Source organism: Marmota monax, unplaced genomic scaffold, assembly GCF_021218885.2.
Source record: "Marmota monax isolate L192 unplaced genomic scaffold, Marmota_monax_Labrador192_F-V1.1 WCK01_AAM20220418_F8-fsc00039, whole genome shotgun sequence".
Taxonomy (NCBI): domain Eukaryota; kingdom Metazoa; phylum Chordata; class Mammalia; order Rodentia; family Sciuridae; genus Marmota; species Marmota monax.
In genome coordinates this window covers 11,206,853-11,231,694 of record NW_026693602.1, presented here as the reverse complement: position 1 = coordinate 11,231,694, position 24,842 = coordinate 11,206,853, and positions in this window count along the sequence as shown.

Below are 24,842 nucleotides of genomic sequence, written 5' to 3'. Positions count from 1 at the left end.
TTCAGAAGCAAGGGATTATGGAAGAGTGAAATAAATAGGATGATGACTTTATATTATTATGAATTAAAGAACATGAATGAAAACTTTAAAGGGCATATGAATGTGCTGAATTATTATATGAAGAGATGTAAAAGATTATAATGGAATAAAAATTCCAAACATTCAATTTAAAATAAAAAAGATAGAAAGAACTCTGATAATGGTGGTTAAGGTCCCACGAGAAAACAAATTAATGCCACTGAGCCAAACACTCTTAACATGATGAATTTTATATTATGGGTATTTTCCCAGAATTAAAAAAAGAAAGAATTAGACAAAGATATTTAGAAGGATGATTGAAGTATTACAGGCAGGAGATGGAGGTGGGGGAGTAATCACAGAAAGGAAAATTTCCCTGAGAAAGAGTCATATTCAAAGGAAATTGGGAGAGGAGGAAGCCACAGTCTTATCATTCGCATCATTGGTTTTGATTTTTATTCTGAAGGGGATGGAATGTTCTAGAGGGTTTTGAGCTTGCAGTGTTGGCTTGTACATGTAAAGTCCTGGTGGATGGTAGGGATTCTGGTGGTCAGATAGCGGTCCTGGAAATATTTGGATCAAAATTTTTTTAGTAATTCTATGGTTTTAAGTAATTAGCATGGCGGCATTATAAGTGTTTCACATTATGAAAATATGAAATTTAACTGATTGTTCATAGACACTAATACTAGGAACATTCCTCTAACATATATTTATTATTATAATCTAAAATTGTACAACTGTTGTATCCCACAAACCTCAAGTTTTAGATGTTCTAGAATGCAGTTTTATCATAATACATTTTCAAATACAATCAAACTGTAAAAGTAACTAATTTGCCTATAAAATATTAAGTTGCCTCTAGAGGTTTTGTGAGGATAATCTGAATGAGTAAAACCATGGTAAGTATAGACAAAGGGAGGTTTAAGAAAATTATGACAAAAACAACTTAAGACAATGTTTGCACAGACTATTTTAAAATTTGTGGATGCATATGAAACTATAAAATCCAATCTGTCCTACTAAAATAAAAAGAATAATATGTTTAAAATAAACAGTGTCGAAAACTTCAGATAAATGTGACTTTACATATTATGGATGAGTATTGATCAAAACCAAGCACAACTAAATAAAGGTTTGGTTTTCCTGGATTCATTTTCATTCTTTCTTTATATTTAAGAACAAAATTAAAGAAAGTTTTGGGGAATGATGGTAGTGGTTATTAATTTTTCCTAAGCAAATGGCCAGTAGTCATGAAATATAAATATTAAAAATGACCACTAAAATTTAACATTATAGAAATGGGTGTAAAATAATTTCTGGTGGATAGTTGGTATCTCTAAATGTGATTTTTTTTCCCCAAGAAATCTTAACATTGACCCATATAAAAAGAATATTCTGCTACTTCACTCTCAAGTATGTTCTTCTGTGTTTCTTTGTGAGGGTTGAAGAATCCTTGCTGAAATACAGCAGGCACTGTGAGTTTCTCCACAGTAACATAAGGACTCAAGTAAAATTGCCACATATATTATCTGAATGTCTAATTGTGAATTCAGGTCAAGCATTATGGAAAATTGTACCATATTTTAGAGTGTGCTTTTTGAATCAACTTGAAAAGCTTTTTAATTCTTTTATGTATATTTTTACAAAATAATGTGTTTAACAAAAGGTTATATGATGCCATCTGACATAATGGCATAATGGTAAATGTAAAAAAAAAATGAAATCAGTATTTTATTGAATTCAAAATACAGAAAACTTAGTACATCCAAAGCACATATTCAAGCAATTTTTTATAATTAAGAAGTTGTAAAATGATATTACCCTTGATGTTAGTAGTATGATACAGAAAATAATTTTCAAGGTCATATAATCTGATTATTACTTGATTAATGGAAATTTGGGGACTGCCTAACCTTTATTGTCCTGATTAAAGATAATCATTGCAACCATAATGCTAAGAATGGATATTTTATTCCAAATCTGAACCATAGCTGAATTGGTTATTAATATTCTCTTCATAACTTTAATTCAGATAGCCTCTAACCGCAGTCAATTTTATTTTAGAATAGTGCAGTGGATTGATTTGCCAAAAATAAATAAAAAAGAAAAGTTGTTTGGAGGATATCCTACATCTGGAAATACAACATTGTAAAATAACTTTGCATTGACTTATATGATTTGAGCTAATCTCATATCAAGGGTTTAGGGACAAAACACCAAATAATCTATCTTTTTAAACCTAAGTTTTTCCTTAAATTAGAAAGAGTTTTTACTAATTTGCATCCAGTTGGTAGGACAGTTGAAAATGTAGGATCATTTACACTTATTTCAATATACAGTTTTACATGCAGTTAGTGTCCAAATGCCAACTTTAAGAGAGCACATCAAGGCTCATTATGTAGCAGTTCTTGAAGACAACACTTAACCTATAGAAAGGTGTTCATAGGAAAAAAACATGTAGAGTTGCTTGGTTTTTTGTTTGCTTTGTTTTTATTTTTTTTCCTTTTTGCTCTGTTAATATTCAGTAAAATGAGATTCTCAAAAAAAAACCCTTCATTTTTAATAGAGTTATTATTCATTGTGCCTGTATCACACTAAGTGTGCTTTTGGAATAAATATCACTATCATGGTAAGGCACTTACCATGTTTAGAGAATTAAAAGGTATTCTGCAGCTCAGTGGCAATATGCTGGCTTAATATGGTCAACGTGCTAAGTCGCATCCCCAGCATTGGAAGAAAAAAAAAAGAATTTTCATTTTTTTCCTTTTAGAATAGTCCACTCATATTTTTCAAAAAACCAAAGTAGTTGAAATTTTTCTGATATATCTGTTACAAAAATATTAATGACATAAGTATAAAAAGTACAGATTTTTAAAGAATACATTCAAATTTTCACCTAAAATTAACTTTCAAAAACTAAACAGAAATTATGTTATAAGTTTTATTTGGAAAGAAGTTTAGGAAATCTGTTTTGTATAAAAGAATCATTTTAATTATTTCTTAAAATATTGAAATAAGGGCCTGAGGTTGTGGCTCAGTGGTAGAGTGCTCACCTAGCATGCATGACACACTGGGTTTGATTCTCAGTGCCACATACATAAATAAATAGATAGATAGATAGATAGATAGATAGATAGATAGATAGATAGATAGATTGTGTCCACCTATAACTAAAAAATATTTAAAAGAAAATATTGAAGTAATACGGTCATAGTAATTGGAGTTCTTTTATATAAGTAATATTTTATCAGGAAATGAAATTGGGAGATAAATTATTTTATATTCTTTAACTGATAAATTCTTTATTTCAGATACCTGAGAGTTACAAAGTGGAGGAGAAAAAGGATTCTCTGATAGAGAGGCAGAGTTCTGTTTTCCTCTTGCAAATGAATTCTGTATGAAGAAGAAAATTGAATTGTAACTTCTGCTTAAGACAAATGTCTTCTTAAAATGCATATTTACATGTTGTTACTTGCTTACAACATTGTTAACTAACTATAGGTGCAGGCATAGCAGTTATTTCTTCTTTGATTTGCATTGCTTATGACCAGCAATTAGTTAACAGCATAATAACCTTCACTGTTCAAGTAGACGACAACCTCAAAGAGTGACTGGGCTATCACTTAAGAAATCTATTTCCATCTTAGCTCATTTACCTGATGTCTGATGTTAAATCAACGAAGAGAAATTGGTTATGCCCTTGTAATGGAAAAACATGGCTGGCATGCATAATTATCCCATGAATCGAAAGTGCTTCTGTCTTTTAATCTGTGTGTTTATGTGTCAATTTGTATATATCTATCACCTCTTTATGCATTTATCATCTATCAACTAAAACATGACTCTTCTTTCTCAATAAACCAATAAGTGTAAATGATCCTACATTTTCAACTGTCCTACCAACTGGATGCAAATTAGTAAAAACTCTTTCTAATTTAAGGAAAAACTTAAGTTTAAAAAGATAGATTATTTAGTATTTTGTCCCTAAAACCTTGATATGAGATTAGCTCTAATCATATAAGTCAATGCAAAATTATTTTTTAAATGTGCTGACTTCCATGTTCTATCCCTGAATGACTTTCTAAAATGTACTCATTTTGTAAGCATATAAATATTTTTCACAATCTCCTGTATTCAAATATTTAATTAATTGTTAAATATTCTACATGAATTGCTTTATAGATTTTTTAAATCTAGGATAAGTAATTTTCCATACTTTCTTAAAATAAACAAGGCTATAAGTCTTCAGTAAAATGATCAAGTATCACAAAATAGAAGTACATTAATATCATGTTACCGCAGGTCCAAAAGCAATGGGACTAGACAAAGGTGCCATATCCCAGTGTGATGGTTAAGTATGCCTTGTCAACTTGACTGAATAGAGAGATGCCTAGGATGAACAGACTTCTAGGTTTGTCCCTGAGTTTTGTTTGGTTGTTTTTTTTTTTCCCCTGAAATGATGGACACGTGAGACAGCAAAATGAGGGGGCAGTCCCACCCTGAATGTGGTGGTATTGCCTAATAGGCTGGGGTCCCAGATATAACAAAAGGTTGAAATAGGTCAAAGCTGGGAGAGGTGCACGCTTGATTCTTCTTGAATAGATCTGTCATTGCTGTTGCCATTGCCTGAGGACAACTGTCTGGAGCTCCTTCACTTTCCCTATGTGGACTTGGACCAGGAGTTCTGCAGGGAGTTCCCAAACCTGCAGTTTTGGACTAGGGTTGCAACATTGGCTGCACTCTTTTTGAGGCTCCAGCATTTTGGACAGAGAGTTATCAGTCCCTCTGGCTCTCTGGTGTGCAGGCGAGTATTATGGGACTATTCAGCTCCTGATCATTTAAGTCAGTCTGATAAATCTCCTTTTAAAATCATACATATGCATATCCTGTTGCTTCTTTTCTTCTAGAGAAGCCTGACTAATATACCAAGTAGCTAGCTCAGGGCAGTGATAGACCTCAGTGGTTTAACAAGGACTTTCTCCAAAAAGGAGATTCTGTAAACTGTGTCGTAGACACAGATGGAAAAAATAGAAGTTCCCTATTTTAAATACAAATTTACCTTGTTCTTTTTGGGCATGAGACTATATCCATCTACATATATGGTCAGTGACAATGGGCAATGTTTCAAAATTGCTCACATTATTTTTTTAGTGGGGAAACTTTGCCAGTCTGATAACAATCTAGAGTTTTATTTTTTTTCTTTTATTTAATTTTGCATGTATTTATTGTTTATTTGGTATAAAGTTCTGATGCTATGTAGAGATGGGTATTAATCCTGTTATCACCTCACCTCATTATTACCTCTATTGACCTCTGTTATCAGGTTGTCAAGTTTCAGTTCATTCAGATTTTTTTTTTTTTTTTTAGGTAAGGACTAAGAGCTCACATCCATGATCCTTACATGTATGAGCTGACACAGGAATTTGTAACTTGTTTGTAACCAACTGGTTACAAACCGAATGTGGCAAAGGCAATAGGATGTTTCTTCCAGGATTATATTGCATAAGATTTTACCATCTGTCTGCACTGTCTTTTCTTGCACACTTTGATAAAACGAGGGGCCTCAAGGTAGAAGCTAACATGGAAAATAATTCAGGGCATCCAACCAATGGCTGGCCAGAAACTCTGTCTCTTACTTAACCTTATAAGCTACAAGAAATTAAATCCTGCCAGCCACCACCTGAGCCTATATGGGAGACAAGGTTCTTTCTTCAGTAAAGATCTAAATACTAGTCCACCTCTTAATGGCAGCATCATGGTAGACCTTGAAGCACAGAATGCCAGTCAGCCATCACCAGAGTCCTGATACAAAAGAGCTCTGAGAGTAATGTTTGCTGGCTTTCTAATTTCTATTTTTTTTCCTATATAATTTACATAAGTATCAGTTGATACAATCATTATTTTTTAAAAATATATATTCACAATAAATTCCTGGAATTTATTAAAGTGGAATTCCTGGGCCAATTGATGAATGCAGTTGTAGAAGCTAGATGCTCTTCATCCTTGTTACAGCATTTTCTACCACCAAGGCTCCTCCCAAACCTCACATAGTGTTTTGTCAACTCTCTTTGCTGTTGTTTTATTAAAAATAACATGTTTGGAATTAAAGTTATTTTTTAGGTTTACTGGCATATATATTATATGTGAACTATTTATATATGTTTCCATTTCATATAAATATATCATTTATAATACATAAATATGTTATATATATATATATATATATATATATATATATATATATATATTCTTTCCTTCAAATATTAAAAGCTCTTTATAGATTTAAAACATTATTTGTTTATCTGAGCTACTAATAAGCAATATATTCTAAACATGTGACACCTGTGTTTGGGTTTTGAGTTGATGTGTGAAAGTAGACCTACAAAATTTGGAGATGCTCTCCAGAATCAAGATTTACTACTGTTTTCAACACTGAAAGCAACCTTGAAGACTTTAGAGATAAGGAAGAGTTTCCAGGGTAAAATGAGAAACTCTAAGACACTTTCCATGCTGAACTTGCACTTTAAGGCCAAGAGGAGATGAATTATCTAACGTGAAGCTTCATTCGGGAGATAGTAGTTAAACTGAGATATTTCCATTGCTTACCCTGGGTAGTTGTATTATTTACATTATATTCTCCAATTGCCATGCATATATAAATCGACAGTATGGAAGTGTGTTTGCAAAAGCAATCATGATATTTTCAATGTTTTTCAGATGTTCATAGAATGTCAGATATGCCACCTGTGTTCTTTCTCACTCTCTAGTAATCAGGAGAGAAATGGGTAACATATCACCAGTTTGAATCTTTACCTACTCCATCTTTCAAGTGTACTTTCTTACTTTGGTCTACAGCTCCTTACGCATATTCTCATTATTTCTCTTATATTTGATGTCATACCTTCTTACACAAAAGGATACATTTGCTTACATACAACAAACACCAAGATTCGAATCACCCAGTCATCTAATAGAAGGTAGAAATTCATTCTGCAAAACATGCTATTTGTGACCATATATCTTTGAGGCTCTTAGATTTTTCCTGTCCCAGTTCAAGTAATATTTTACCTCAATTTCATATATATATATATATATATATTCCCAGAGTTATTTATGTACAGTTATACATAAACACATCAAATGAGTCACTTAATATATGTAATATTTTTCTAATGCCAAATTCATTCTCCTTTCTTATCTTTTTTTCACAGTATCACAATAACTAGAGGCTTCAACTCAACTAACCAAAATATCTCATCATACTAGAGATAAACTTTCTGTTTCACTTAATTTTATCAGTGAAATTTCAAACTCTTAGTTATGCTGCATACCTGTAAAAGAAAGTTAAAAATCTGTAAAATTAACACCTTATTATCTATTTCTTTCTCTGTGCACAAGGACTTTTTATGTAGCTTATAAATTGCAGTGATTGAGTTGGTTACTAGAAGTCATTGTTCTATAAATTCTGTAATTGGAACATGTCACAGATTTCACATTTTAGATTTTTACAGATACCTCTTATCTACCAGCCCAAGTGGGATGAAAATATATTCCCCCCTTATTTGCTTATATTATTAGTTACACCTCAGAGGAGATAAGTTATAATTTACCCATGATAATTGGGCTACAAGACAACAATAATAAATATCACATTTTATTTCTTAGATTTCCTATCCTAACAAATTAAGTCACTGAAATGTAAAGGCATGAAATTCCATACTGCTTAAAATACAAAATTGTATTTAATTGTTAATACAAACCATCTCCCAGCATTGTCAATGGCTACAAAGTTCCTTTGGTTCCTCCTTTGATTGTTTCACACAAATATTTTTTATCATTTATGCCTGTCAATGTCTACCTGACTCTGTCCTTAAGAAACGTGTAGAATGTTTGCAATGACAAGCCCAGTGCCCATCAACCTGTTATATAAGTTATTGACATAGTGGACTGATGAAATTCACACAATGAGGAAGATGATCTGTATCAAAATACATGTGCCAAGTAGCTCTCAATGAATACAGTCAACAAGAAAATACTTGCTTCCCAAAAAGACTTGTAAAGCTTACCACAATGTCCTTTGTCGAAGTAACCTGTGGTGTTCTGCTGCCAAGGCCCAGCAAAGCCTCTGTCTCTTGAGGTTCCGTTTCTATCCCTTTCTTTATTGATTTTATTCACACTCTTACTTGATCTACTACAACAAGAATATTGAGCTCTAAGATGCCACCCAATCAGTAGCCATCTGCTTCCCATCTCGCTGTGACATGAACTTAACAGCAAGTCCTCTTGGTGTATGGCCACAGAAAGTGTGAATGCTCAAACCCCCAATTTCTTCTGCTCCATCATCTGATTCATAGCAATTGCTCTAGTGCCCACTCAACTTGACTAGAATGGTAGGTAAAACTCATAAACCAAGGAATGAGTAGCCACAATAGTCTGCTAAAAGGAATCAAATCATCACAAGGTTTTGTGTGACTACTTTTCTTCCAGATTTTAAGATGTTCTTCTCAGCTTAAAGATAAAGAAACCCAAAGAAAAGATAAAGGAACCAAAAGATAAAGGAACACAAAGAAAAGAAATTAAGTCTGTAAATGTTGCTCAATATCAGCTGCTACTGCACATCGCATTAAAAAAAAAATACGAGTTTTCTTTTATGGTACTGAGATGATGGCAAGCATGATCACAACACCCCCTGGATCAATATCTAGTTGGGATCACCATTTCCCTCTGCTAGGATCTCTCCCAATTTCCATTAATTGTTTATATCCAACTGCTGCTCTTCCTTCTGCCCCGTGGTATGCTTTCATGGCTCAGCAGAGTCCCAGTCATCAACTGCTCTGTTAATAATTCTGGATTCTCATACTTCCACATTATCTCATACCAGGCAGATGCAGAATTTGACAGACTCAGAATCAAGGAACATACAAACATGAGGAAAGTCACTATTTGATAGGGAAGCTCTTGGGACCATGGTAAATCTCCCAATTTCCTTTGTTTCTTGTCTCTCCCTCTCCTGTCTGTCTCGTTCTGTTTTCTCAGTCTCCCTGTCTTGATCACTACTTCTCATCTCTCCATCTCTCTATGGATGAACAGAAAACTGAGGTCCAAATGCTGAATAAACAGCAGATTAAGGCAGATAAAAACAAAAGCAGATTCTTAATCAGCACCATTATTTAATATAAAATTTTCCCCCTAAGATTATAAGCAAATTCAAGGTTTCAAGAAGAAACGACAATTAAAATAAAGAAAATGAGAAAAATTTAGAAATGAGACAAATTTAGCAGAGGGGTCACAGACCATGAGTGTGGGAAGCCATTCTCGCATGTTATTGGGCACCTCCCTGATTGGGTGTGAGGTGTTCCGGCTAAACTGTGTCAGAACTAATCCCCACCCTTTCTAGGTGCGAGAGCCCATCCGTGGGGGGGTGTGACTGACCATTGACTCTGAGACCAATCACTGACCCTGACCTTGGAATGCTGTCCCCCTCGATCTTCATTGGATGGAATTTTCCCCTGAATTTCTTGTTCCCCCATAAAAGGCCACTCTCTGGTGTGCCCTGTCTCTCTCTCTCCTGTTAGACTTGTGTAACCTCGCTGCCCCACCGGGTGGCTCGAGGCAGGAGGGAGAGCCATCTCAGACCAGGTCAAAGAAAAAGGTAAATTGAGTTTTGTGTGTTTATTTTGACTCACTAGTTAACTTCTATGCTTCGAACCTCTAGTATGAAGCTAGCGTGCTGGTCGCACGGCTGCCATGAGATGCTCCTAAAGGCCACTTTGCTTTTACTCTAAAAGAAATGGTGAAAAAACATACATTGGAAAAACAATAGCCTCTTCAACAAATGGTGCTGGGAGAATTGGAAATCTATAAGCAGCAACATGAAAATAAACCCCTACCTCTCACCATGCACAAAACTCAACTCAAAGTGGATCAAGGACCTAGGAATAGACCAGTGACCCTGCGCCTAATAAAGAAAAAAGTAAGCCCAAATCTTTGTTACATCAGATTAGGCCCCCACTTCCTTAACAAGACTTCTAAAGCACAAGAAATAAAATCAAGAATCAATAAATGGGATGTATTCAAACTACAATCTTCTCAGCAAAAAGAATAATCAATGAGGTGAACAGAGAGCATATATGTTGGGAGAAAAATTTGCCACACACATGTCAGATAGAGCAATAATCAGACACTTCTCTGAAGAAGATAGATCAACAAATATATGAAAAGATGTTCAACATCTCTAGTAATTAGAGAAATGCAAATCAAAACTGCACTAAGATTTCATCTCATGTCAGTCAGAATAGCTGTTATCAAGAATACAAACAACAAAAATTGCTGGCAAGGATGTGAGGGAAAAAGCACACTTGCATTGCTGGTGAGACAGCAAATTGTTGCAACTAGTCTGGAAAGCAATATGGAGATTCCTTAGAAAAATTGGAATGGAACCACCATTTGACCCATCCATCCCCCTCTTTGGTCTATACCCAAAGGACTTAAAAACAACATACTAATGCCTGTAATGCCAGTGGCACTGGAGGCTGAGGCAGGAGCATGGTAAGTTCAAAACCAGCCACAGCATAAAGGAGATGCTAAGCAACTCACAGAAACCCTATTTTTAAATATAATTCAAAACAGGGCTGTAGATGTGACTCAGTGGCTAAATGTTCCTGAATTTCATCCCCAGTACCATCCTCCTAAAAAAAAAAAAAAGAAAAAAATAGCATACTACAGTGATGCAGCCACTACAATGTTTATAGCTTCAGAATTTGCACAACTCACAATAGCTAACCTGTAGAACCAAACTTAATGTCCTTTAATAGGCGAATGGATAAAGAAACTGTGGTATATATATACATAATGGAATAGTATTCAGCATTAAAAGATAATAAGGCTATGGCATTTTCAGGTAAATTGATGGAGTTGGAGAATATAATGCTAAGCAAAGTAAGCCAATCCCCAAAAACCAAAGGCCGAATGTTCTCTCTGATAAGGGGATGTTGATCCCTAATGGGAAGGAAGGGTTTTGGGGAGAATAGAGGAACTTTGAGAGGGCTAAGCGGATGGAGGAAAGGGGAGGAGGCATGGGGATAGAGAATCAAATGTATGAAATATGATATGTCAAGAGCTTTGTAATGTTTTGAACAACCAATAATTTAAAAATAAATAAATAAATAAATATTTTAAAAAAAGAGAAGGTGGTGGAATGAGACAAACCGTAAGTATATATGTGACTACACTTGCCTGGTGTGACTCTACATTGTGTACAATCAGAGAAATGAAAAGTTATGCTTCTTTTATGTACAATGAATTGAAAAGCTTTCTGCTGTCAAGTATAACAGATTAGAACTAATAAAAAATAAAAAATAATATTTTTTAAACATCAACAACAAAAAAGAAATTACAAGTGACTAGGTGGTTTTGAGAAAGTGTTTATGACATGTAGCACACTTTCATATCAGAGATAAAAATTATGGTTTCAGACCTTATATATGTATTTTTAGATTTCTGGGGAGATAATCCTAATAATTGTAATCTCATTTACTTTTATTTATAATTTTTACTACTTTTAAAACACTAGCAAACATGGTATATAAGTATTAGATTATAGAGACAAGGCACTTATAAAAAAATTAATTTATCTATTATAAGCCTCATCCATTCAGCTTAATCTCACACAGGCACACACACACACACACACACACACATACTCACACATCATACAAACACAAACAGCATATTTGGATGTTGAAGAAGAAACTAATGCTCTATTACTAAACTTTTGTCAGCTATATACATTCATGTTTTAATGCACTGCCCCATGAAGGCTTTTTAAAAACTATTAAAAATACCTTTCATAGGAGTTGCCACTTTCTTTCCTCTAGTTTCATTTCTCTTTTTTAGTTTCCTTCTTAAAAGTTTTGAAACAATTTTTTTGAGACTTATTTAACAATAGTCAACAAGTTATTTGCTCCTAGTAAATGTCACTTAGCAATATTTTTTAAATTCAATTTCAGAATTTCAACTCATTAACCAATCAAATGTATGTATCCTGAAATACCCAACAGGTTTATTTTTTATTTATTTTTTCTTTTTCCAATGACTAGAGGAGGTACAATTTGCTCTACGGCAATTGTTTCTAATGTTTTTGTTCCCTGATTAACCAAAACACAAAAACTTGTATTATGCAACTGCTCATCTGTCTTCCCCAGGAGCTAGTCTGGATATAGCATAGATGTTCTTGGAAGTTGATGCACTGTAATTTATGAGGTTCTGTAAAGAGACGAATGAGGGGAATGGAGTACTCCTCGGATAGGGTCTCAATGACTTACCAACTTCATTCATAAAGAATTGATGTTTCTTATGTCATTCTTGAACTGATGCCTTGGGGAATAAGCTATACCCTTCAAAGGGACAGAGAAAAAGTAGTGGGTGAGAAGCTACAAAATCCCATGCCAGCAGACAAGGATTTCTGTGAGAGAGAAATATCATTCTACATTCAGATATATCATTCTAAGTGTCTGTGTTTTCCACTGAAGATAAAGCATTCCTTTCAATATGAAAAATCTTAGAGTGAAGTAACTGGAGATTTAGGAAACTGCTACAAATTAATATCAATTAGGCAACAAGTAAAGGTAACAGATAGTGCTTTATATTATCTCTGCAAAAGCTTGTAGACTAAAGACACTATGTTACTATGGTGAACTGAAGAAGTTCTCTTGATAGCTGTCAGAGATAAACCATTTTGTGATTAAAACTTATTGTTTTTCATCTTAATCATTTTTATTAAACTTTATTGTTTTCAGTATGTCACCACAGCATGATAGATAAAATGTAGTATACTCATAAAAATCAATATAATTGCATATTAAATGTCAACAATTCTAAATCATAGGACTATAACAAATATTTTTGCATGTATTTATGAATGTAGAGCAAATTAAACTATGTAATTGAAAAAATTTCTTTATACTCAAACTGCATTCAACCCCTAAACAACGTTTTTCTTAAAGTAACTTAAGAAAATTATGAAGTGATATCTTCTAAACAACTATTATGAAAAAATTATAATTATATCTTCTGTTATACTAGCAATATTTTAAAGCAGGACCTGAATAACTGTATTTTTAAAGCTGTTTCTCTGGTAAATGAGCAAAATGAGAAATTTTATTGCAAATTTTCTACTACTGTCTCATTTAATTAGGCGGATTTATTTTTACATCCTTTCAAGAGTTTGTTTTGTTTTTCTCTGGGTATTCTACACATTATATTTGCCAATTGTTCAAGATTCCTTAACAGCTGATTGTCACTTCAGTTTTTTTAGTTTACTGATCAACACTGTTGTAAGTGATCATAAATATGGCCAATTACAAAATAACTTTAAAAAAGTGCTCATTTTAATGGCTATGTAGTAACTAGATTTTGACACCTCCAATAATGTGTCAGACCTGGTTTATTCTGGTGCAAATTTGATTTATGGTTCATGGAGCAACCTCTAAACACACCTATTGTTAGGACATAATTTTTTATGGACAATTGACTCTTAAAAACACAACATTCAAAATAATTATGACAATTATGAATAAAATATTTGTAAAATAAACATATTCAGCTAATAATAACTAACACTTATTGTTGAGCTAGACAGATAAGATTTTGAGGTTGACAAAGTCATAAGGCATCACAAGTTAATATTGTGTTACTTTGTTGCCTAAGAATACATTTCACAGAATCTGAGTACTGGAGTGCACATACTGGAGAGCATTTGATATATGGGAATATAAAAGGACTTTGACAAGGTATTCATTCCTATTTGCACTTTTAATAGTAAAGAATGGTTAAGAAGAAAAAGGTAAGTGAGACTTCAAAAAGCCTAAATTTTTTTAAATCAGAGCATAACAAATGTCAATCTAATAGATATACGTTTGTACATAAACAGGTGTTCTATTTATTTTAAATTTTTTTTTAAATACTAGACAGGTATCTGCATAGTATTTTGAACCTCCATTGAATAGTTTTTCTAAGATTCTCTGTGCTGTGTGCTATAGTTTTCTATTGTCATTATTATGTAATATGACACTGTATGAATACAACGCATTTGTCCATTCTATTCTTAGCAGACATTGTGATGATTTCTAGTTTGGCACTTTAAGTATATGGGTAGTAAAGGATTCTCATACTTGTTTTGTTAGCAAGTATACACGTCTGTGGCAGTGTGTCAGACATATTCCTGTGGAAATGTACATTTTTTAAACTTCACTGACCAAAACCCACCAATAACATACCTAAGATTAAGCAAAGTTGGATATATTGATTTATTGTAGCAATGGAGAAATCAGGTGATCTATTGGATGAACTATGGAAGGTCTATGAAAATATCCATGTGGTTTGGTGGACTCCTCTGGGTGATAACATTGTTGGAGTTCATAAATCAACAAGCCACTGCAAGAGTCAGGCTCCCAATTTTGGAAATATGATTGTCAGGAGTGGCAAATGAGTTATGGTCCTTGAACTGCACAGAGACAGAAGTGATACCTCTCTTGGGTATTTCTCAGTGCAAAAGTACAGATCAAAGATTGCCTGGTGGCTATGGTGACACCCTGTTCAAAAGGGGCTCTGTGCCAGCCAAAGAATTCATCAGGTTTTTTTTTAATTTTTAATTTATTTTTAGGTGGATAAAATATTTTATTTTATTTTATTTTATTTACTTATTTATTTTGGTACCAGGGATTGAACTCAGGGGCACTAGACCACTGAGCCACATCCCTAGCCCTATTTTGTATTTTATTAGAGACAGGGTCTCACTGAGTTGCTTAGCGACTTGCTGAGTTGCTGAGCTGGCTTTGAACTGGTGATCCTCCTGCCTCCGCATCCCCAAACGCTGGGATCACAGGTGTGCACCACAGTGCCAGACTATCAGTTCTTAACCTTAGGTTCAAATGCCAGCTGCCTGGGAGTAAAGAGTTATGGGCACAAACTGATAATTCTAATTAAGCTGCACAGAAGTTTGTCTTTCACTTTGAGTGCTTTAAAGAAATTTCCTCACAATAAATTGTTTTAATAATTTAACCTATAATGCTATACACGTGTTGAGCTGACTCGTTGTCATTGCACTCCATCCAAGTGTGGTGACCACTGGGTTCAAGCTTTTTCTCTATTTTGTGTCTGTTTGTTTTTTCTAATCCCCCACCACCACCTGTCCTCAGGTTTCCTGAATTAACCATCCTGCAGGTCTCGAAATATAGATAATGTAAAGAGTTGCTCTTAGCTTGGTATAATAGTGGCCTTGTCACCAAGACATGACCCCAAACATACTGCAGCTGAGTTTCAGCTTCATTTTTCTCTCATGCTGTGGTTTAACACAAAAAGTTTTCTTGTTTTGGCCTTAAGTAAAGTAGAATTTGGAAAGTTGTGTTTTCTGTTTCAATCATTAGTTCTTCAATCAGCCTTGCAGCTTGTATGTCTAGTTTTCATTTTACTAATTTGCATGTCCCAGTAAGAAAACTGAAGCAAGGCCAAGAAGGTTTCATATGTTCAGTAATTCCCTACTGCCATAAATATTTGACTTTGATTTTTAAAAATTATATGCAATCAAATGCTTCCTTGCACATTTATGCCAATACACTTAATCTTACTTTGTGAGAAGAAATCCATGCATTGTATTCATAACAAGTAGCAATAAAGACATGGAGAACATTATTGTTTCAAACATTTTTTTCAAATCATATTTCTGCACGAACTTTTAAAAAATAATTTATTTTAGTTTACCAAAAGGACTAATTATTACTACTTATAAAAAAGATAGACACAAAATGGAGTGATTCTCAAGCAAGAAAATATAATACTTCTCTGGGAGCCCCATGCTTTCTTCTCCAGAGGTATTCTGCCCATTTATAAGACAATTTTGTACAACAGCCCTGTTATTTTGAATGTAAGCAAGACTTGATGATCTTCATCAAAAATTGCACTTGGTGAATATCATTTCTTTTTATATTAATCACAGAAGAGAGATAAATGCATGTCAATCTACACAGGAAAACTATTTTTTTCAGACAGAAAATACACAATTAAAAATATAAAAATGTTTTCAACTGTACTAAGTAGGAAAAAAACAATAAATAAGGAGCTGTGGTTAGTTATCATCAAGTTTGTGGAGTTAGTAGATACTCTCCTTATTGATTTCAAAAACTTAATTATATTACTATCCAAATGTTTCATAGTCTTCAGCTCTGCCATTACACGATTCTCATAAAAGCTTAAGCCAAACTCTTAGAGAGGGTTTTGACTGCTCTCTTTTTCAATATTCAGTTCATATGACACAATGGCTTATTAACAAAAGATGGGAGTTCACTCCTGAAAGAGTTTAAGGTATCTGAAACTTATGGGGAAAAAATGGAATTTCTGTACAAATAAGAAAGAGGTAAATCAAAACCACAAGGATATGTCATGTACACATCATCAAAGAAGGGGAAGAAAAGAGAAAGAGGAGGAGGAAAAAGAGAAGAAAAATAAGTATTGATGAACATGTGGTGAAATTAGAACCTACACACCCGTATGGTGTCACTGGGACTGTAAAATGGTGCAGTCATGGAAAACTTCATTGTAATTGCTAAAAATCAAAAACAAGCACCACATGACCCAGCAATCTGACCTTGGTGTACACAGCCAAAGGAATTGAAAATAGCACCTCAAAGAGATATTTGCACTACCAGGTTCCTTGAAGCCTGTGCACAGTAAATAAGATATGGACATTACATAAATGTACATACATTTAAAATTCCTGGATAAAAATATAGTATGGATATAAAATAGAATCTTATTATACCTTAAAAGGAATATTATCCAGTATTTGCCACAACATGGATGAAACTGTAAGACCATATCCTAAGAAATAAACCATTTTTAGAAGAAAGAATACTGCATGATATGACTTATGTGAGATATCTATAAGGGTCACTTTTATAGAATGGTTATCAGGAGCTGGGAAGAGATGAAAACAGGCATTTATTATTCAGCAAGTATGAAATTACACTTATGCAAGATAACTATTTCTCCAGATCTGTTTTACATCATTTGTCTATAATTAATAATACTGTATTGTGCCCTTAAAAGTTTTTTGAGGATATGTCTTATGTTAACTGTTATTTCTGCAATAAAAGTAATTAATTAAGAAAAATTTAAAAGTTTTCCCTTCTCAAAGCATTCTCCATGTGCATTAGAACTCATGATTTGGAAAATGAACAATTGTCTATCACAGGTCATTGTTCAAATATTAATTTCACAAACATGCAACATCATACATCCACTCCAACAGCAAATGCTATTAATTTTGTTTTCAAACTATACTAAAAATACGACTACTACTTTTCTTCTCCATTATGACAGGCGATTGACATCTTGTTCCTTCTGGATTTATAATATTAGTATAAGAATTAGTATTCCTGCTCTTGCTTTTGTCTTCTCATATACTATCCTTCACAAAACTGAAGACATTATCTCATTTCTTTATATCTATTAGAATAAGAATGATTATGCTCAAAAATTATTCACTGAATCTCTTCAGTAATCTTCAAGAAAACCTACCAGAGATTTGATTCAGAGTTAGAACTTCAGTGATTATGCCTTGAAAGATTTCTCATATAAATGAAAGTGAATGCATCAATCTTTCTTTTAAATATGACTCTTTCTATATATTTAAAATCACAACCACAGGGCTGGGTTGTGGTTCAGGGGTAGAGCCCTTGCCCAGCATGTGCAAGGCTCTGGATCTGATCCTCAGCACCACATAAAAATAAATAAATAAAATAAAGGTATAAAAATTTGCAACCATAATGATACAATATTTGAATTGAGATAGGAATATTTTTAAAAAATGCAACCATAATGATACACTATTTGAATTGAGATAGGAATTATCAATGGTTAGGTATTATAACAGTGAGAAAAACAGTAGTAATGAGAATGCAAGCCATCAAAAAGGGCATATTCAACTATGACAAAGGCATTTTGTTGCTAATCATTTATATCTTCATAATGAACTAGAATATTTCTGTTTTATTAAAATTTAAATGAGTAAACAGAGTTGTTGAGTAACATGCCTCTGAACTAAGTATTTAAGGCCGAGTACCGAGTCAGTCCTAGGTCATTCTGCATTAACACACTCAGGAAGGTTGTAAGGGACCTCATGTATGATTGCATGCTATACAACACAGTAGACCCTGGCTTCCTACTTGAACGACTGTCCATCTATCTCATCACCAGTGAGGATATGAAGGTGAAAGATCTAATACTATGAATTTTTCCAGTGGCTTCTGTATCTTTGAAAGCATTCTAATTAAAAATACTATGTAGCACTTCATGAACAGATAGATTCATACACCTTTCTATATTTAAAATATTCTATTTTTTCCTAGTCCAAATGTCTCCTAATTGAATAAATGCAGGTGAAACTACAATGATATTCTCTTGGCCTCCTCATTTGCTTGCAATCCTCCAGGGGATGCAGGTGCTCCAAGTTAGACATTGCTGCTTCTTTCTTTAGGATCCTCTTACCTGATACGGTGAAGGCATATTTGGGATATTGACATGGAGGCTAATAGCATCAAATAATCATTTCTCTCTAGGTGTTATAGAGCCGAAATAAGATCTTAAATTGTCAGACTCCTGCATATTCTTTACTGTTCCTACTGTTTTACAATCTCTTACCAAATAGTTCATTAAATATTGATTCACAAATGGACAGTTCAAGCTTCTCACTCAAATATAAGACCAATCTTCAATTGCACATTTGGTCTTAACACTATAGGCATAAACTGACATGTGTGTGAAGAAAATGTCATATTTTCCACCATGCATTTCTTTAATTTTTTCTCTCTGGTATTCCTTTGCATTTTTTAATAGACAAATTTCTTTCCTGGAGGTACATATCCTACACCTTAGAGAAGTTTTAAATTCTTTTGATCTTTATCCACTATCAACAACTTAATAACTACTTGGATAGAGGTTTACTCTTTTATTTAGACTTTTATTAATTAACTAATACTATTCTTGATATCCACTGTACAAGTACTGTGTTTTTTCCATAATATTTTCTGGTAATCACAAAGACAGTTGATAAAAAAAATAGTAAAATTTCTACCAGCCTCTCCAAGCCTCACTAATAACTCTGTGGATTAAGAAAAGTAAATATTTATTCACTTCTTGTGATGTGTCAAGGGTTGCTATTTAATATCAGATTCACTATCTGGTGGTTTCTTAATCACTTCACTTTATTGCTTACTCTAATTTCCACAAACGTTATTTTCCTGGTTCTTTTATGTCCAAGACCTACTTCTGCTTAATAGTAACTCCTTGAAAAAATTGGTAAGAAAAAAACTCTGGGATGTGGAAATACTCTTTCAATTTCCAAAGCAAAATATAAGTGACTCATATGATGGTCAAGCATGAAAACATCTAACCCAATAACTGGTGCTTAATATCTAATGTTCTAAGGTTGGAGGATCTAATTGTGTGGGAGTATAGGGATAATAAGCTACTTAAGAAATGCAAAGTAGGTGTGATAGAAATAGAAGGTTTACCTCATCCAAAGAAATAGGAAGGAAGTAATTGATTTGGAATAACTATTATGATTGACAGCTGTCTACCTTTTACTTCAGAACTTGAGTGAGATAATAAAACACTAGATAACTTAGAGACTCAGGAAGAATGAATTCCAATAAATGAGCCGATTCCTAAAGACACCTGACCTTCGATGAAGGCAATATCTTCTCCTTTGGGTATAGAGCAAGATGTAATATATCACAAATGATTTTGAGGTTGGATATTATTGATAGATGCATTATTGACCTGTCTTTTATGGAATCCAGGATAAAGAATACAGTTTGCGGAAGGTGCCTGTATTCTGAACAGTAGAAGTGAATCTGGCAAACTCTACCCTAAGTCATTCTACCTAGAAGGATTTTTCATTTTGGTATCCTCTACAGAATGATCCTCAATTATGTAGTTATTACATTTAAATTGCTATCACCTGTTTCTTGTACATCATTTAAAATCTGCTATATCATATTATTCAAAAATTTTTTATATTTAAAAAATAGCTTACTTTAAAGCCAGTCTTTTTTATAATACGTGATTTCTTTGAAAGATAGTCACCTACCTAGAACATATTTTTCAATATTTATCATCTAAATCACCAACTTCGTCAGTTCTATACCTCTGTTCTAATAGATCATTTCACATATACTTGTCTTTATACAATTGTAAAGAACTGAAGATATAACATGTATTTTATTCTTTTTTATCTATTCATTGTGGAATTTCAATTAATTAGAAGAGAAATCATTTTAATTAAGTTTTCCAAAGGTTCATAAGTCCATTTCTAAAAATGAAAGGGAAAATCTGAATATTCATTTTATTTTCACTTAAGTACACAGTTATTTTAAAATTACTTCAGATACATCTTTTCCAATGTAGATCTGTGGAATCAAGAAAATCTAATATTCTTAACACACAACAATTTTTTAATTCAGTGACTCACCTTTTATGTAAGTAAATACTATTTCAAAGCTTAGTACTAAAAGTAAAATAAATTAGATGGCAACTTCATTTATATGTAAAACAAAAGCATCAGAATTTTATGAGAAATAAAAACTTTGTTGTCATAGTGACACATTATATTCATAAATGAGGAAAATTATATGATTTTGTTCTTATATTTATAAATGTGGTAGTTTATTTTACATGTAAAAACTGTATTTTAATCATTGAAATATGACCCACTGTTACTTTACCTGGATAAATATACTGGATACTTTACAGGAAAAAAAAAGTATTGACATAACTATTTCATTAAAGATGTATCAGCACTCAAATTTTTAATGTGTATTGGCATTAATGTGTATTAATCTTAATGTGTATCAGTAATCAAACTATGGCATAAGATTACATGGATTGTCCTCTTCTATGCATGATCAACTTCATCCGTGTGTTTTCCATGCATTCTTAGTTGAAGGATATCTTAGCAGTAAATTAAAATGAGCTATGTACTTCAGAATTGTAGATTTAACTATTATCCACTTATTTGAAGAAATCTACATTTTTATTAATGTTTTTTCTTAATTTGTAATATTAAATACTATAATAAAGTGTCAAGACATTGTAAAAACAGAATACATTAGCAGACATTATTCAAATAAATGAGAGTAAAGAGAGACAGAATCAGAGTCAGGCAACTAAGTACACAGAGGGGTCGTCTTGTTTTCTCTGGCCATGTAACTATAAGAATTAAAGCATGCAGGCTTAATGTGGACACTGAGAGTGACTTTCTGTAACAGCATTCAAGAATCATCAACTCTTCACGACTAACTTTATTCCATGATTAAATTCTGATTATAGCAAAGCAGTGGGCATGAGCTGGTGTCTTGAGGATCAATTATTCATACAACAATTAGAGATTTATGTTGCTGCATATTTCAAGTCAAGTCAAATATTTTTCAAGGAATTCATTAGTCTAGTTCATATGTGGGTGGAAAATACCTAAATGCATAATATAATTTAAATGACAACATCAGAACCATACTGTTATTTGAATATATTAATGTGCTATATATATTTCATTATAAATATGCAATTTTGCAAACTTTTGTCTCCACCAACTTTGTAGGAAACTCTGTATCCTTTGACTGAGGAAAGAAGATACTCTTTAACTTGCCATCCTGTAAACTTTGTTCACCTAATTATTAATATAGATATGGCAATTAAATGTATTTCTGCAGTCATGCATGGAACATAAGGACAGATGGAATTTCTTATTTTGATAAAACTACACTTCAGTTAATACTAAATTTGACATTGTGTACACCTGAAGACCTTCAGTAGACAACTAATTTACAAAGCTGATTTTCTCAAGACAAACTGGAGAGTAAGTTATTAAAGCAATTATCTCTAAATGAGAAAGAAGTAATCTTAAATCCTTTTTATCCAAGTCTCAAGTGATTAATACATGACTCTGCATGAATCAAAAAAGAATCTTTTGATTTCCAAGATGACCTCATCTAGAAAACAGAATTTGCTATTAGAACATACCATCTTCCTGTATTAAAAAAAATACCTTTGGTCCTTTACATTTCATCAACATTTATTTCATCAATATCTAAAAGTGTATGGAATTATAACAGTTTTAAAGCAATATAAATCAATTTGTAATGGAAAGCTATTATTCACATTGATCTTGCTCCAGTTTTATCTGTAATACATAACTGGTAATTTTATTGATTTAAATTCTAATTTCTTTTGAATACCTAGAGTCAAGGTTTGATCTTTAACTTTTTAATACAGATTGTCAAATTACTTTAATTATATTTGGTATTAGGTTTTTACAGACCTAATTATCACCTGAATTCTAGAAGAAATTACATAGTTTACCCTACTATGGAATTTCTTTACTTAATGCTTTTTTACATTGTGCATTTTTTGTGGGTATTTCAAAGAGAGAAAACTGATGTCACTGAAATTTATTTCTATGTGAGGGTGAAATAGAGAGAGAGAGAGTAGGAGAGTTTAGAGATAGGCAGAAAGGGATGGAAAGTGTCTTAGAAGAACTTTGTAGAAATCTAATATATGTAGAAAAATGTAGAAATCTCTAAGAATGTATCGAGTCATAGTCAGGCAATAGCAGTTGACAAGAGCACTCACATGAGAATAAAGTAAAAGTAGTTTTTTTCTAGATTGGTATCAAGGTGGTTTTATTTGTTTGGTTTGGTTTGGTTTGGTACCAGGGATTAAATTAAACCCAGGGGCACTAGACCACAGAACCACATCCCCAGTCCCTTTTTGCATTTTTATTTAGAGATAGGTTCTCACTGAGTTGCTTAGGGGCTTGATGAGCTGCTGAGACTGGCTTTGAACTCACAATCCTCCTGCCTCAGCCTCCCAAACTGCTGGGATTATAGGTGTGTACCACCATGCATGGCTGATGCCAAGTTTTTAACTGGAAATATGATTAATGATTTTGGGAAGATGATACAAATGGGCAATAGTTTTCACCATTTATATTTGGTTTTCTTGGGTTTTCCTTGATGAAAGTATTGGGTAATATGTTAATAATTTCAATAATATATATGCAGAAAGAGTGAACAAACAGTATCATATATCATGTTGGGCTTAATAATATTCATGTATCACTGCACATAAAGAAGTGCATAAAGTGTTAGTGTACGACATTATGAATTATAATGAAGAGAACAGGCCACACTGCCATAAAACCAGAAATATTCTCTTTCTCTAATTTGCCACTCGGTCCTCCTCCTAAGAAGAAAACTTTTATAATATCATATATTTGTTTGCTTAATTTGGCAATTAAAATAATGGGAACTCTGCAAATATATTCTTTGGGGACTAGCTTAATATTTTATTTAATTTGTCACATAATTTGGAAATGATCTATCATTATTTCAACTAATGTTTCTGTCCCATGTCCTTCCCATTTGATCTGGGACCTTAAATCATTTCTAATGCATTCTGATGCTTTATTTAAATTATTGGGGAATATTATTAAGGAAAATTCTTTTTTACTATCAACTGTATAATTATCACTCTGAGCTTTGGACTATATATTTCTTTGATGTATTTTCACAATCCATTGGCTCTTTCTTCATTTTGTTTTTAATCTACCATAAAATCCACCAAAAGATTCTGAGTTTCTTTTTTTTATACAGCTTAGAATTTCCATTTTGCTATCTACCACCTTACAATTTATCTTCCTGTGCTTAAAAATTTTACCTTACCAGTTGTCATCTCATATGCACATTATAATAAAAATTATTTGATTGCTTATAACTGATAAATCTATATCTGCATATACCTTTGTATTATTTTTATTTCTTTCACTTGGTTTAATGTCCATTCATATGTAATTGTATATTGCCTCTTATTTGTATTGTCAGATATTTTGTATAAAAATGTGTAGATCTTTTCAGAAACATTATATAAAAGCTGATCACGGTCAATGTGATCATATTCAGGGGACATATTACCTCAATCTATTCAGATACTAAACTACTTTGAATTTGTTACGACTCTGCCTTTCATCACTTCTTCTATTTCTGTCATCTAGGTTATAAACTTTTCATATTTTATAGCTCTCTGATGCCAGCAAGCACATTTTTAAAAATATTCTTTTAATATTTCAAAGATGTTCTTATTGGCCATCCTAGTTCAAAATCATCATTGCCAAGGAATGGGACTCCCACATTATAATATTTATTTGCAAAGAAGTTGGATAAGCAATTTAGATTTTTATAGCAGATAACCTTCATAAGAATCTTATAAGTTATGCAATAATTGATGTTATAAATCTTCAGTTCTACAGTAGTATGTGAAATTAAGGAATAAATATGGAATATATACCTACTCTCCCTTTCTTCTTCCATTCTGTGTGATTTGGGTGTGTAAGTGTACATATTTTTTTTTAAATCTTAAACAAAAATTACCAAAATGTGTACAGACCCATTGGCATATAGTCCTCTTAATATTTATACCAGATAAGAATGAAAAGACCATATGAGATTTCTCTAGAAAGAAAGATGCAATTCAATGTCTATATATGGACGTATATTTTAAGAAATGGGCTCTTGTGGCTGCAGGGTTGGTGAGTGTGAGATCACTGGACAGACTGGCACTCTAGACGCCCAGGGAAAGCTAATGGTACAGTGCCAAGTCCAGAGCTAATCTGGAGGTAGAATTCCCTCTTCCTCAGGGGACTTCTGTCATTTCTCTTAGTGTTTTCAACAGATTAAAAGAGGCCCATCCACAGTAGGGTATTAATATGCTTT